This window comes from Pseudoliparis swirei, chromosome 7, assembly GCF_029220125.1.
Source record: "Pseudoliparis swirei isolate HS2019 ecotype Mariana Trench chromosome 7, NWPU_hadal_v1, whole genome shotgun sequence".
In the NCBI taxonomy this organism is placed as follows: Eukaryota; Metazoa; Chordata; class Actinopteri; order Perciformes; family Liparidae; genus Pseudoliparis; species Pseudoliparis swirei.
The window spans coordinates 20543688-20560373 of record NC_079394.1 but is presented as its reverse complement, the minus strand read 5'-3'; the positions used below and the strand labels follow the sequence as shown (position 1 = coordinate 20560373).

General features: G+C 41.2%; 1 protein-coding gene across 1 annotated transcript in view; it reads right to left on the bottom strand.

Moving 5' to 3' along the window:
* ntrk2a (neurotrophic tyrosine kinase, receptor, type 2a) overlaps nucleotides 1-16686 on the bottom strand; it is a 78480-nt gene that overhangs the window by 41515 nt on the left and 20279 nt on the right. The window lies entirely within an intron of this gene.

Genomic DNA, 16686 nt, shown 5'->3' with positions numbered 1-16686 from the left:
CTGTCTCTGTCCCTCTGCTGTGAATAATTCATCCAATGGGAGGCTTTTATGTGTCTCTGAAGGCTGTCTCTGATTGGTTGATCAGGCTGCTGCATCCCAGAGCTCTACCTGGTTCCTCTACCTTTAGAAGTTGATAATGGACACCATCCACCTGACCACTTTGTGTGTTTTTGCAAAACCTCGTAACACTCCCTTCATTTTTTTAGACATAGATTTCTTTTTTGTTGGTTGGATATGTGGATGCCCTTCTTCTTTATCTTCCCCCCATTTCCCATTTGCTGTCCCAAAACACTCTTGACACACAAATACACACTAACACAAACAATCTTTCTCCCTTGCTTTTAGTCTCTTGTGTGTCCGTCTCCGTTAGCGTGAGACCAACTCCACTGGGATGTTCTGAAACAACGCACAGCCTGAAGGGAAACACAGAAAACATAAACAATAACAAAAAGAAAACAACAGTAACAAAAGAAAACAACACAACTGTAAAATAATAATAATAGCAACAACAAACATATTTTGCAGGAGAGGCATAGTTGCTGGTGTCAGAACCTCAACATGTTTTCTGCTTAGTATTTGTTAAAAAAAAGTGTCTATATTGTTGCACTGTAGGATGGAGAAAATACACAAGGATAACCATAATTCAGTCATTTCATGCTCATGAAAGCAACTTTCTTTGAGTTGTAATGCCAAACTTTCAAATGGAGCTATATGTATAAATATATATCAATATCCTTGTGCCGTTTTTCCACCCTTCATATAGCTACACGTACTGTGGGGTGAGTAAATACATTTTCTAGGTTAATTCAATCTGGTATTAGAGCAGAGGTTTAGTAAATGATGCTAAAGTTATTCACAACAGAGCGGCACCAGAACGTCGTCCTATATTGTACTTTGAAATACAACATAGTATTTCTGATATCTATAAAAACCTGGCTAAACATGCACTCGGTATACAGTTTAAATTCCTCAAAAGTCATTTTAAACCACGCCGACCAATTGCAGCAGTGCAAATATTAAAGTATATATCGAATGCAGAAAACGACACCAGGGAGTCCGCGGTAGGAAACAAGGGAGCGCCAACCTCCCGTCGTCTAACTTTGTGGATCCTAGAGCAACATGTTTAGATCTGTTTGATGAGATAGTTACAGTGTTTGATAGATGGCGATGTATTCAACAATTATGGGCGTTTGATCTCAGTTCATGGGTGTATAGGAGCATTGTGAAGTGTGTTGTGTGATGCAGCAGCTTGCAGCCCAATACAAATGTCCGTGTATGTCAGGTCTTAACCTATGAAGAGTAATTATTGTGGGAGTAGGAGAACAGCTTTTTAATAAGGACTCAACAGCTTAACCCCACTCTCCGTATGATGCCACCCACTCTGAGAGCATTCTGTCTCGTCTTGTTAAACGGGAACAATTCCCCCCCAAAAATGTAAATTATTTAGAAAATTATGAAAGATACAAACACTAAGTCATTCAGACAACGTGGGAATGTTTCCACGCTGAACAGCGTTGAAGACGTTGTGTGCCAAAATAATGCTGGGTATGCTCACACTGACAATGAACGTCTTTACCGAATTTAATCTGTCCGTTAGCGGAGAGATTTGAGTCTGGACCCATGTCGTGGACCCAAGTCGTGGACCCACTGCTTGAGTCAAATAATCAAGAAGATTCCGACAGTATAACTGGTGCCACTGGTGGTGTGATGATGTTGAGTGTATTTACTTAGCAATCAGGCAGCAAAGGTCACAGCCGCTGTACGCAGATCCACACAGAGCAGCTTCCCAGTAAAATGTTGATTTGAACAAGGGATAATGTGACCTTTAACCAAAACCTGAACAATACAGGTATTGATCGCACACACACATGAGCTTCACTTGATAGCCCTCGACCTTCCCACTGCTCCCAGATCAATGGACACACTCACGCCTACTGTTCCACCTCGTACCAGTGAGCACAATGGGCTGTTTGACATATCCAACTATTTTAACTTTGTGTCACATCCCTGCCTGCAGAGACACACACCAAATATAATCCTTCACATGTTTCTTCAAGAAAGCCACGGACTGATACCAACACCTAACATGCCACTGGGGGAGTCTGTGCCAGCCAAACACAACAGCCTTATCTGAGTTGGAGGCTTATGTGTGTTCACGTTACCGACCTGTCATTGTACGACAGGTGCTGAGCCGGCCAAAATAAATGAAACCTCTCTGCTGGCTGAAAGTCTAAACGCATTACAAATATGAGAGAAAATGAGAAATGTCACCCAAACACCTGCAGCCAGAGTTTGTGTGTTGGACAGTTGTAGGTAAGTGAGTCATGTCTCGCTAAACATCAAACAGATGAGGGGAGAGAGATAGGAGTATAGAGGTAAAAAGGGAATAAGAGTGGAATTCCCGATGTGTCACGGCGGTGATTTAGGTTTTATTTAATGTAACTTTATATCTTTGGGGTCTTAATTACTTTTATTTTGATTTCCTCCGTGCCTATAGCTACACGGAGGGAAAAAAGGCTTCTAATAATCTGGACTCCACTCGCTGTTTGGCCTTGCTCGGTCCCCCACTGTGTTTTAGAGTGGATACAAGCCAACTCATGCAGCTATTCAGATTTTAACATTTGGTTTAACAATGGAGGTCATTTTCTCGTCCACGTGGTTCTGTCGTTATGTAGCTTCTCAGTGGTGCTCCATGTGTATTACATTCCCAACGTTCACATTTTGGTTGAAGTACGCAGGTTTTTGCGTCGAATGCTAATTACGCGACCACGCCGCCTGTGTGACGGGACACACCGGTCTCCGGCATGAAATTCAAACCACCAACCAACACCACTCCCTTACTTTCTGTCGTGCATAAGGACCACACTCTCTTGCTTCCTCTGTGGGTACTAGATATTAAGATCCCTTGTATACTTGAGGTGCTGCAGATGTGTTATATGGATGTAAATCTGCATTTATCTTATGAATGCTGCGTGGACTCAGATGATTAGTGTTGGAGCTCCGGGGTAACTTCTGTTGCTCCGATCACAAACTAATGGGGGCCACAGAGAGTCTGGGATAGAGGTGATGCTCATCCTCTTTTAGCATCTCTGTTTGCTTATTGAAACTGAAAAACAGCACTAATGAATAAACACACAATACTGAGGAATTCGTCCAGATTGTGTTTACTTGTACAGTAGCTGCTATGTCCTTTCCCCAAACTATATCTCCACCACTGCTGGCAAGGAAGAAGGATGTGTAATTAGGGAGCTTGTGCAGTGGAAATAAAGTCAGACTGGGCAAGTAATGGCTGAGGCTGTCAGGAGAAAACCATCCAGGAAGCTGACACTTTATGATAAAGGACAGGGTGAAGCGAGCCAAAAACAATCTGCTTTCCCCCTTAAACTGCAAGTGTCATTTCTCTTTTGTGTAAAAATCAAAACTTGCAGAGTAACGAAGGAACAAATTAAAACGTTCCAGTAACTCTTACTGTACGACCACTCGGCAGTGACCACAAAGACAAAAAAACATGATGTCCCCCTTGAGGAACGCTCCTTGAGATTCACACAGTGACCTCATAATCCACCAGAGACACGTTGGGCTTTTAATATGTACCCCGACACCACGATACAAAGACTCAGCTGAATACTTGTGTCGGTGCCCAGTGGGACTCAGCGGAGGAAGGTAAGGACGAAGAGGTTCATTGGTATCGCAGAAGGTTTCCACGTGATGGTGCATGCGTTTAGCAGAAGCCAGGACGGTGTCAGGTCGAAACTTCTCAACTGCGACAATGCCTCGATCAGCCCAGAAAAGTTACAGAAAGACGACACTCGCAACAACGAATAGCAAAATAACCCTAATCCAGCTTTATGAGGACCAAACTGAAGAAAAGAAGTCCCCGAAGTGATAATGGCCTCGTGTTTTCAGACATTTCATCAAATCAAATCAAACATACAGTTACTTTTGTGCGCAGGCATTATTTACTTAATATTTCTCGTTATAATCCAGCACCTGTTAAATATCGCTCATACCAGCAGCCGCTGCTAAATATTTCAGGAGAAATACATTTAGGACACTTGCATGTGAAACGTTGGTGATGCTCGTCGTCTCAAAGCAACACACCGACTGAACTCAATGACACAATATCGACGTCGAAAAGCAATGTCGACGTCACATATGGCTGCCAATCACAGTGAGTTACGACTGACTCACTTTCATCAACAGAGCCAGTAAATGGGGCAAACAGCGTCTCTATTATAACTCTGCAGTGATAAACCCACGCTTTACGATTTGACGTCTCTTGTCTGCTCCTCTCTGTGTCCCAGGTGTTGCACCGTGTGCGTGCGTCTGAAGATAGTGATTCACTCCCCTCCCAAACTCTCGTGGTAATGATTTAGTTTTAAGCAGCGCTGGTCGGCAATGACGCAGGTTGCCGTGGCAACAGCATGCAACGGGCGACGGACGTCGCCCCATGTCACGCTACAGACCTTTTGACAACTACGAACACACACACACACACACATACACTGTACGCATGTTCTGTGTGCATCTCCCACACAGATTCATGTGTTGTCTCTCACTCTAAATAGACTCGCTCCACCCCGACAACGATGACAGACTCTCTGTCAAAGCTACGTATGCTGACCTCAGCAGGAACATGTGCTAATGCAACACTGAACAACGTTCACATTTCAACCTCACTCGCTCCAACATAAATGTTCCTCCTTCACTCGTCGTGATCAATGATAAGGCTTTGACAAATGCCAAATATTCTCTGGTTTGTGGATATTTGCTGATTTTCTAAATATCTTCTAATGAACAATTGGAAAAAATATTATCTTGGACTCTGGAACTGTTTTCAGACCATTAATAAACCAAATACCAGATAAATGAATGAAGTAAATAATGTAACGATTGATTGTGAAAATAATTATGACATGCTAACTGATTTCAATATGCATTTCACGAAACTCATTTGTGTGATACAGCTCCTACGCAAATGTGTTTTCTTTCACATGTATGGAGCAATAAAGATTACTCATGATTACATATACAGCACATATTTCTTCTTATTATAAGGACTGTATTTGTAAGTACAATATGTCCGTTTAAACTCAGGACATACAGTTGCTTTTCTGTGCATGTCGGCTTCTGACTGCTTTTTTCTTGATTTCTTGAGTATTTTGAATCAGTTGTCGTATGTCTGCTAAGAAGCCCATGCACCGCTCAGCCCAATGGCCGGTCTGGCACGGGGCCATGGACGGCACTTCTAGAAACACAGTAATAAATCCAATCGGATGCTCTCAGAGGTTACCAACACACAGTATTGGCTGAGGTATTCGGCCGACTGAGGGTCGGTGATTAGCAGGTCCGTCTTTCAATCAGAGGATCGCTGGTTCAATCCCCAGCTGTGCTAGCCCTAGTTGATGTGTCCTTCAGCAAGATACTTACCCTAAATTGCTCCCCGCAGCTGTGTATACGGTGCATGAATGTAAGTTGCTTTGGATAAAAGCATTAGCTAAATGAAATGTAATGAAGTATCTGTTTCTGTATTTTTTTTGTTCCCTTTCAGACACAAACACATGGCAATGAAAAGCGTTCTCTCTGTTTCTCACATGTCATTTCACTGTCACATACATGTGGTCCTCTTTTTTTCTTCATCCTTCACACACCAAGATTCACACTCTTGCTCGCCTCACACACAACCACGTCCCACCATCTTCCAGCCAGTGTATTGAATTTCAATTTGGAATCCTTTCCTCTCATGTTCTCAAGAAACCTCTTGAAATAAATCAGCCGTCCCGACAAACAAGTCTTGCATATCACTAATGTAGTGGTGCCACTTGAGATGTTTCGTCCATACAAATATTTCCTCTCATAAACTAATATACAAACGGACCCAACAGGCATAATTCAGAACCAGTAGATGTATGTGGACTTCTCATTTCTCTGTTTTCCATTAACCCCTTGATGAGGAATACAGACTTTAGCATAATAGTAATTCTGCCACTTAGATACATATATAAGATATGTAATACAATCTTTTAAACATCATCCTTAATATTTAATGAGTTATATTTTATTTTGATGTTTTCTGAACAGTGAAAGAAATGGTGATGCGTGTTGCTCAATAATTGAATTCAAGATTGGCTGACTCTTTGTAATCATTTTGTAATTTGAGAGTATAGTTGAACTAATCCTGTAGTTATTGTTGTCGATACTCCTCACCTTAGACATATAGATAGTCACGTAAAGATATTGTCTTTAAATCGATTTGTGTGATGTGACCTTCTGAATGTGCGATTATTCAACATACACACATCACACAACATGTCATCATGTAGACTGTATTCTTTGTAACATCTGTTTTATTTCCATGATTCTCAGGAAATATGATGGTTGTGTTTTCTGGGCATGTCGGCTCCAGATTGCGGACTGGTTTTAAAGAACCAGTGATGAATGTGTCGTCTGTGTCTCTGGAGTTTCAAGGACAAGTAATAAAGATGATTTAGTTGTTAGGAAGAGTAAGACTTTACCAGACATGCAAGTATGAACATGTTTATGTATCAGGGGGGGAAAAAAGGACCGACACACGAAAACACGCACACACAGTTATTCACAGAGGACTTTCTTTCTATTTTGCCCATTTTCCCCCCTTTATCTGTTGCATCCATTTGTTGTTTGGATGCAGAAGACACACACACACACACACAAACAAATACACACACACACACACAAGCTGCTGAACTTAGCATTAGGCGGAGATGGGAAGTCTGGAGAAGCAAACGATCAATTGATCAATCAATAAACCTCTATCTGTTATAGTGCTGCTCCCAATCGCTCAGTACTGGTGCTCTCTCTCTCTCTCTCTCCCCCTCTCTTTTCTCTCCTTCCCTGCTGTGCAGAAAATGCTTCACAAATTAACAACACAAAAGCAGCCAGACACAGTAAATGATATTGGCATGCATCGTTGCCAACTCTCATACATATTCAGGAAAACTGGGGACTTTAGTGTGCGCCTGGTTTGTCTCGTGCTCACTTGAGTATCTTCCCGAGTGCAGCAGCACTTGGTGCTGATCGATATCTAAAGCCTCATTAACATAGACCCTATCATACAGACATTCACTGGACTGCCAAGGAAAAGGCACGTTGATGCAGCATGAGCACACTTTCTGGCAGCAGTGGCATTTAGCGAGCGACTGGCGGGACCTTGAAAAACACGGATTACACGGACGTATACATGTCCGCACACACAAATAGATGTGGACTCGCATAACTTGGTCTGATGGCTTGAATAATATGACTTTTGACTAGAAATGACATGATATTGACCCTAATCTGACAGAAGCAATGATGGAGAGGACGACTGTGAGTACTATACTCAAGTACAGTATTAAAGTACTTGTACTTTACTTGAATAATTCTATTTAATGTTACGTCATACTTCGACTTAAGTACTTTTCAACGGAAAATATTGAACTATTGACTGTACTATATATGTATTTTAAAACTTGAGTTAGCAGCCTGGTATTGCTTTAGCCTTGTGTGTCTGTGTGTGAGTCGTTGTGGTAGAATGTGGTGCCGGGGACACCGGATGTGGCGTGAGCACCTCGGAGGCTGCTGGAGTCCTCTGCCAGGTGTGTTGATGTGACAGACCGCTACAGCTGTAAAAGAGAAACGGTACTCAACGTTGTAGGTGTGCCCTAGAACAAAAGATGTAGTTGCTTGAATATTCTTGTTTTGTTGTTGTTTTAATTGAAAGTTGTCATCTCATCTTATGTTCAGGTTAATTCCCAAAAAAATGACCTACCCACTAAAAAGTTCAGTTCTGCCTTTTCAGCGACAAGTTTGGATCTCATTTGCATTTTTGTTAGATTTAACTCGTGCTTCAAATGTTGACAGCTAATGAAAAATAACTTCACAAAGGGACCCAAAGCTAGATTCACAATTGATATTACTCTGTCCAACTCCAAGGTACACACCAAATCAACATGATTTGAACTGCTATCAAATACGTTGACACTAATACACAGTGTGTCTCCCCCAGTGTGTTTTATAGAGAGGGGTTTGGAAAGCAGCTTTTGTTTCTTCACAATATTTAAAGCTCTGTTGTGATTCACGTGTTATAATGTACGAGCATATGTGTTAACCGATGGCCTCCATGTAACAATGGCAGAATCTAAAATGTCATAAAAAAGGATTTTCTTCCATGTCATATTTCTCTTCTCACAGATGAAATCTTTTGTTGTTGCTTGTTGGGTTAAGTGGTGTTTAGAGGAACCATGACATCGACAGGATTAGTTGTCCTGACAAGAAAATCCCAGGATACACTTGAGAAACAGTCATGCTGATGTTATTTTTATAGAATACTTTCCAACAATTAGATATGAGCCCTGTTTATGTAGCAATTACACGACAGTCAAACCATTGATCTACGTTCAGCCATCTGAAAATAACATTAGAGTGAAATGATTTCCATTAATAAATTACAGCTGCCGCCAGAAAACCTCACTCTCCAGACTTTAGTATCTGTAATGTCCTAAATATGCAGATGCATGTGGAGTTAATGCATCTTCTGATCATGGACCCCTGGTTTCCTTGTATGACCATTGAAAGTCCATTAATGTCCTCTGATAAGCATGTTATCAACGGGAGAATCAAACAAGGTCACACTGGACATTTTTAAGTGCTTCCTTTTTGAAGCAGAGAATGATCAAATTTAAAAACCCTTTGTGTTTCAAAATACACATTTGAACTACTCAGCTGCTCTGTAATCATTTTCCTCTGCGCCCGGCACAAATAGTCCGTATACAAAATGTCCTGTTCCCACACGCCGCTCCCAGTTTCAACTATCCAATTTCTCACAACTCTGACCTTTTGCAAAGGTCAAGCTGACCAATACAAGACAGGAAATGATGTGCGGCATCACTGTGGACCCGCCTGACAAAGAAGGAGTAGAGAAAGACCATATCATAGCGACCACCAACACTTTACCCTTTCAAAATAAAGTGCATCAACTTCGTCACATTTATTTGGAACCCAATTTCTGCAGAAACGTGACATTTTCAAAACTGTCTTTCATGTCCTATAACCTAAAGTAAAAACCAATGGCTGGGCAGTGAGTGGTGTTTTTAAACCTATTACCTGGTGCCTGTTGAATAGATTCAGCATAATCAAGACACTTTATAGAACCACAGATGATAGACAAATTAAAAGAACATTTAGGCAAAATTTGCTGCAACATTACAAGAATATTCACATAAAAACCTAGAAGGAGACGTCACGTTGAATGTCATCAAAAAGGTCCCGAAAAATGTGTGGTCAACAAAACTATAATAGCAACACATGCAACTGGATCTTTACATTATAATAAACACAGATATTTAGTTTTTATGACAAAAGACTATCAAACTAAATCTGAATTTTAAAATATGTCCAGATAGAAATGAGCACACCAGAAATGAATGTGGCAAAATTATTAAAACAATTAATTGTGAAGTACAATTTGTACGAAAATAAAACGGATGGATGGAGGCACGCGTACGGACAAGGTCCAGCACTTTCCATTTTCACAGCACTTGACACAATCACTGGCCTCAGGATCCACCGTAGACATTTGGACTTTTCTTCCTCGGCTGTCAACAAGAAAATCTGCAAACAAACACGACTGTTCCTCAAATGAGGACGCAAAGTGAAACGATAAACACCAGGAGAGCCTGGGCCTTATTGTCTAGCCATCCAACCCCATTATGTTCTACATGTTCTGAATTATTGCTAAATAAGTTATTATCTTGTCTGTGCCTTTGTTGTCAGGTGCTCTGAATATAAACCTTCTAAAAAACTTCACATTTTAAGTTATGTTTTTCACATTCAGTTCATCTACAGTCTGAGTGCAGCTCTTCGGGGACTTCGGTTCTTGCTGCTTCAGGTCGCTGACATGAAGACAAGTTCTTCCAGTTGCCAAGGAAACGTCTGTAACGAAAGTGAGTTCATCCTGACAGGTGTCATTCTAACGTCCTACTGCACTGATCTTTAAACGGGCCCTCAAGGCTCTCTCTCACACACACACACACACACACACACACAGACACTAACTAAAATACATGAAACTTTGGCTGCATAGTGATCATATTTTCTGATTTGGGTGCCAATACCTTAATGTCTGGTAATCTGACCACCGGTTACTTTTCAAGACCAAAATGTGAACTATTAGATGTATTGCCATGACAGTTTGTTATGATTTCAAGATGATAAATATGACTGAATTTGATGAAAACAACGATGGATGATATTTTGGAGATCCCCGGTATGTGTTACCCGCCAAGCAGCCGGATCGTCAGGGACTTTCATTTTATAATTGATTAATACATATCTGACTCCGAGCTGAGTATACTACTGTATGAAATATATGAATATTTGATTGTTTTAGGTGGAGAGAAGTGTCTTGACATGGAGCCATTAATTGGAGGGCTGACACCTGCCCTGAAGCAATCAGTGAGGTAATCGCAACCAAAGCGATACCAACGGCTTGTGTAGTTAGTTTGCAAAGAGACAGTAAGAATGTGATGATGACAGGTAAGAAATGATTGCTTTTAGGTTTAGCTCGGTTTTAAATTAAATACTGAGCTTGATGTGATCTGCATCTGTAATGTCAGCAGGTTGCCAACCAGCTGGCTGACTCCTGGCCCCTGTGGCGAGGGGCCTTTCCACACACCGTGCCGCCATCCACCTCCAGGCAGATGTCCTCACCCACCTGAAGTGGCTTTACAAAATAAAATAAAAAATTTCGACTGTAACGGATCATTTTAGGGTTGACTTGTAATAATTAACTCAACACTAATTTGTCAAATAAAAACGAAACTGTTCCTTTAATATATTGATTTGAAAATGTCAAGTGCCTGTCACATAGAGACCATGTGCGTGATTATTATGTTTTCACCTAGAAGCAGTTTATTTACACATGCACTTCATTTTAATTTGCAATAACTGTTATGACACTTATGTGACGACTCTTCAATAGGTCCAGACAGATCTCACAGAAGAGCCTGACAGCTTGTATGCAGATTTTTTTTTTAGATGGAGCACCTGAGATGGACTCCCAGAAACGATAGTTCAATGCAACATGGGAGCAACTTTGCCTGCTTTTACTTTCACAGTCTTTTTTCAAAGTGTATGGAGGTGACCATTGTAAGACAATGTGATGTTTTTTCGCAGGTTTGAATCTCCTGGCAGTCGACAATCCTAACTTCAATAAACTTTTATATTAATTTTAACTAAATTCACTGTCTTTATTGTTGTTGGTGCAGCATTACAACATGCTAGGACTTCTCTTTGTTAGATTATTTGTCAGACTTTTTTACAGTTCTTTATTTTTTCAAATGTCTTAAATAAATGACTCGCTTTTACCGGACCCCTGTCAAAAAGAGCAAGCCCCCTACTAACTGGCACCACTGGGCTGAACAACCTTTCTGGTGATATGTGAAAAATGAGTCAAACCTGGCTGAATGCATCAATGTACAATTTTGTCTTCACACAAAGCAGCCGCACACACTTTGCGTAAAATACAATCTAAAATGACCAATATTATAACTTAAATCTACATGTTAAATCTAAAAATATGTCTAAGAATCTGACGCTGATACCATAGTTGTGCCGACACATTTCGAGGTTTGATACTCGGCTCAAGTCTAAATACAGAATCAGAGAGTTTTTTTCCCAGCCTCTTCAGTTTGTGGCTCAACTCATTCAGCCTTTGCTTCCTTCTTTCAAAAGTGTTGTGGGCGAGCGGATTTCTTCGGAAAAAAAAACCTCAAGAGCTGGAGGCAAAAGCTGCTTTTCAGCAGGGAGAGGGCGAAGAAAGAGAGGAGGTTGAAGAGTATAGGAGGAAGTGGTGGGAATAATGAGCACGCTCGGTCGGCCCCAGGATGAAGCCCTGCTGACCTTGAGGGTGTCATATTGATCGATCAGCAGCGAAGAGATTGTTTTTGCAAGAGAGAGAGAGAGAGAGAGGGATGGATGGAGCAGTGTAAAAAACTGAAACCTGGTCTCATGATGAATCATTGATAAGTGGACAAGGGAGAAATTTCTCCTTTTTCCCTTTTCCTCTCAGTTTATATTTGTATTTTTGTCTTGCTCTGTGTTTCTAACATCGTCTTTCTAGCTATTCTCTTTCCCCTCTCTCTCTTGCTGGGTTGATCCCTGTTTTTCTTGCTCTCTTTTTTTCTAGCTCTCTTGTCAAATGTCAATTTTAGCATTCACTCTCTCTCTTCCGCAACCCCCCTTCCCTCACCCCCCCTCCCTCTTCCCCTCCTGCCTTGACATTTCCATCTTGTTTGAGCATCAGGACTCCGGTTTGTGTTGACGCGTCCCTCCTTACAGCTGCTTCGAGGGCATGAACACATATAGATGCTGCTGAGGTAACTCCTACCCGCTCTGCCTCCACTGTCTCGTCTGTTTTCTCCTCCAGGAAGCCGCTGTCTCTTTGGAAAAGGTTGTTGTGTGTAATTTTGTGGAAACTGTCAAGCTTCCAACAGGCCTTATTTAAGCCAGCCAGTTTCTCGGAGCCCTAATCATTTTAATTTGATCATTTTTGCAGCGTCCAACATTCGTACAGCATTCGTACTTCTCTTTGACTTCCATTTCAAAGATGACTTCCTCAATAAATAAAACTTCACTACAATCATTCACTTGTTCGCACACTTCATTGTAAACAACAGCTGCTTGCATTTGGACTTCACAAAATGACCTTCCTTGTGAGCCAATTTGTGGCAAAAGGAACATATCCAGGATACAAGCCCACATGCTGTTAGGTAAAATGCAGCCTTAATGTGGTATTTCAGGCCAAGACTCAGGCAGTCTAGTTGCTTCCTTCATCTAAATGGAAAGTTGTATTGATCAGATAAAGTGTAGCCTAATGTGTCTAATAAATTGGCCTATGAACAAAAGTGACATCCCACCGATTATAAAGCATGGGAGGGTTTTTTGTTTCAAGTCTCTCAGGTTTATATCCAAATACTATAATCCCTTTTTTTTCTTCTTTTTTAAAAACTTTTAAGCAGCTACTCAATTGCGTGGTTTGTGGTCTTATTGGCTGTCCAGAGACGATACCGCTATACCCGGTGACGCGAACCTCAAAGCTCTGCAATATATTTAATTTAAATGTAATAAGCACCCACTCCAAATAGTTCACAGCAGGGTTCTATGGACCGATTTGGGCAACAACAAAAAAGAATGCAAAATAAATCTTATTTCTGCTTATTATAAAAATGTGTATTTCATGAACCTTTAAGAACACAAACTAGACACACAGCACTCAACGGGTGTAAGTTGACAATAAGGGGGTTTCTGAGACCTTCCCCAAGGTATTGGTGTCTTCATGTGGTATTTTAGAGGAATATTATTTTTCTTCAGTAAATGTTTTTGTTTTCTTACTTGAGTTATATTAATGATTAATTTTACATCTATTTGCAAAGTAGCAGAACTCTTAAATGTAGGATCTGACGGTTGGTCTTTGTGGTATTTGTCCTGCAACTCTTCCACTGTGTGTGTAACTGACAGTAACGAGAGCTGCATTTCACCTTAAATTCATGATTTTTCCAGGAAAATAAAACGCCAAATGAGGAGCACTCGGCGCCTCATCACACTGTAAACTGTAAATACGCAGAACTGCCATTACAGAAAAGAAAAAGAAATTAAAATACGTGGAAAGAGCTGTTTTGGTGGTTGTTTGCCATCCCCAGCGGTCCAATCACACGATCGGTTTTGCACGTCAAGAGCAAAAACGAGCAAGATGAACAGTATTCCAGCAACACTGAATCTCCAAGAAACACCATCGCTACCCACATGGTTAATCTTACATCTGCCAACACAACAACATGCACACAGTATACACATCCTGAGTGTCGAGAAGCAGCGAGGAGATCGTGAGAAGCGACCTGTACAAAATGTTGCCCATGTGTTATTGATGAGAGAGGAGCATAATAATGCAGTCGACATAAATAATGTAAAGCAGGCACAGCTTTTTACTCAACTGGCAGAGAGAGATGGGCAGCAACTCTGAGTCAGTGAGACGAGCTGTGGCGTTCTCATGCACACCTGTTCAATGAGGTACGAGCCTCTCTGCACAGTCGTGGCTCAGGCGGAGAGCCTCACACCTTGAGTCCTCCGTCTGCACGGCGAACGGTCTTTTTACACGAAACTGAACCTCATTGCAAGACCATCCACATGCACCGCTTTCTGATCACAAGTTCAGTGTCATCGTCAGTACTGTGTGAGTGTGTGTGTGTGTGTGTGTGTGTGTGTGTGTGTGTGTGTGTGTGTGTGTGTGTAAGTGTGTGTGTAGGTGTGTGTGCGTTTGTATGCAAATGCATCCGTGCACATATTTAGAATTTGGAAAACGATGTTTTTATGACAAAGTGCTGTAAGATTTATTTAGCGCTGGTAGTGTGCTGACTTCTGCTGCTGTATAAATAGATATTTTCCTGTGAATGAACTTTAGTCAGTTTAGGAAACATGTGGAGGTTTCAAACAGTGTGGGCACAGTCGTTGTGTGGATTACACACAGCTCTCAGACTCTGCTCATCCATACGGACTCCACTGTCTCTACAGCAGCGTATTAGAGCCATTGCACAGTCCAAAAGTTTGAATTATGGAACTGGGGGAGGTTGTCGGAAAAACTTAATTTCCGAGATTAAAGTTCAAGATTATAACGTCATACATTTATGAGTGCAAAGCCGTAGTAACACCATCCGTCTGCTTTCTGTTGCTCCATAGTGTTAATATGGTAATGATTCACATTTTCATTGATGTCCTTTTATCAACATAAATAAATACTAATATTGTAAAAAGACCACCATCTTCTATCTTTGACTGCACAAAGTGCGTCTTGTATTTCAGCACAGCTCAAATTAAATCCAACAACGATTTTTGAGTAGGAACAATTCTTTTGGGACCATGTCCAACTGTCAGTTTGTCTGAAGGGAAAGCGACCCAGACGACTTAACTGCGTGGGTTGAACCACAGATTATTGTGTCTGAGTGTCTGGAAAGCCCCCCCTCTTCCCCTTCGTGGTTTATGTTTTACTTTAATCTCAGAAGGGGGTTATCTCTCTGCATATGACCCTCTCCACCAGCTTCGCAATTATTATTCTTTTTGCCTACGATGGCCCTCCTATGCTGTCGTAGTCTCTCTCTCCACACACTCAATGTCAACATGCTGCAGGGCACATACACTGGATGTATGTGGAGCACGAGGACAGGACCGCAGCAGAGAGGAAGTCGACTCGAGGGGAGCAATCAGAAGGGCAAACCCGTAATGTGACCTAACATCCTACACACGAAAAGAAGCGCACACACATGGAAAAATGCTTAGTCGTACAAGAACACATGCTCAATCACAACTCCTGATATATAGGGGAATGCAGAGAGGCATTAGAGAGATTATTTCCTTCCGAGCAACCTCATTCACCTCTCCTGGAGAAAGAAGAAACCTCACAGGAGACCATAAATATAAACACAAACACACACACACACCTACACACACAATGTCTGTACTAGCTGCTTCATCTATCTTGCACCCCTCCGCCCTGGAGGGGTCATAAATCAATCAAGGTCAAAATACTGCACTTCAACAGTGCAAACAAGAGTCACGCACACACACACACACACACACACACTAACACACACACATTTCACTGCATCAAATGCTAATGTTTCAAGCGGCGAAAAAAATTTTTAAAGCATAAAAAGACTTCCTCAGAATTTGTAATTCTTGGGTTGCTTATCTATATTAATGCATTTTTGCTTTTGTAACCGACGTGCACAAATCAAAAGACTGAATTGAACAGAAGGCACAGAAAACCATTCCTATACCAAGCTTTTGTATCTTGGGATTTTCGTAAAGCCGAGTTTCAACTTGAATCCCTTTGACAACCGAAAATGAGCCAGTGGAAAATAACGACGATCTTGCAGTGTTTTAGCTGCGCATTGAACACATCTACATTTTAAAAAACAGCATTCCCATCGTTATGTAGAAAAGGAAGGAGTGATGGAGGTGTTGTTAGTGCACAAGGTATGAGGACCTTTCCACAAAGCATCAAAATGAGCAAAACCAGAGACAAATTAGTCTCAGTAAGTCAGCGCGACAAATAAAAGAGAATAGATTAGTGACATGTTACACAGCCATTAGAGAAGTCACCGCAGTAGTTTAACATCAACACGACAAAGAGGAGCTCAGCTTAGTCGACATGCATGTTAATCACCCGATGAACCTCCTTCAAACAGCAGCTGTTTCCACCTCAACGGGATGGATTCATGGACACATAATGGTCTGCATATTTCAGTAGATTTATTGTGCAACCACAAATACACAATTTGAGCTATTTTCATCATATCCTGAACATGACAAATGACGCTATCCCATAATGTTGTTCCCAGATTGGTCCTATTAGTATTACTACCTGTTGAAAATGTACAATATATATGTAATGTGAACACGTATGACCAGGTCTCCCACAAGTGAGACTGAAGCTGGATTCATACTCCTGCATTAATGTGCTGCGTCATGAAGCTAACATATGTAACTGCACCTCAGGGCTTGTAAACATTAGCAACTTAACTTTGTAGTCAATTTACAAGTGAGAGCAGGTGATTTTGGATCAATCTTTTAAAATGTGTTTTTGATGTATCCATGAAGCCATCAATGTCCACA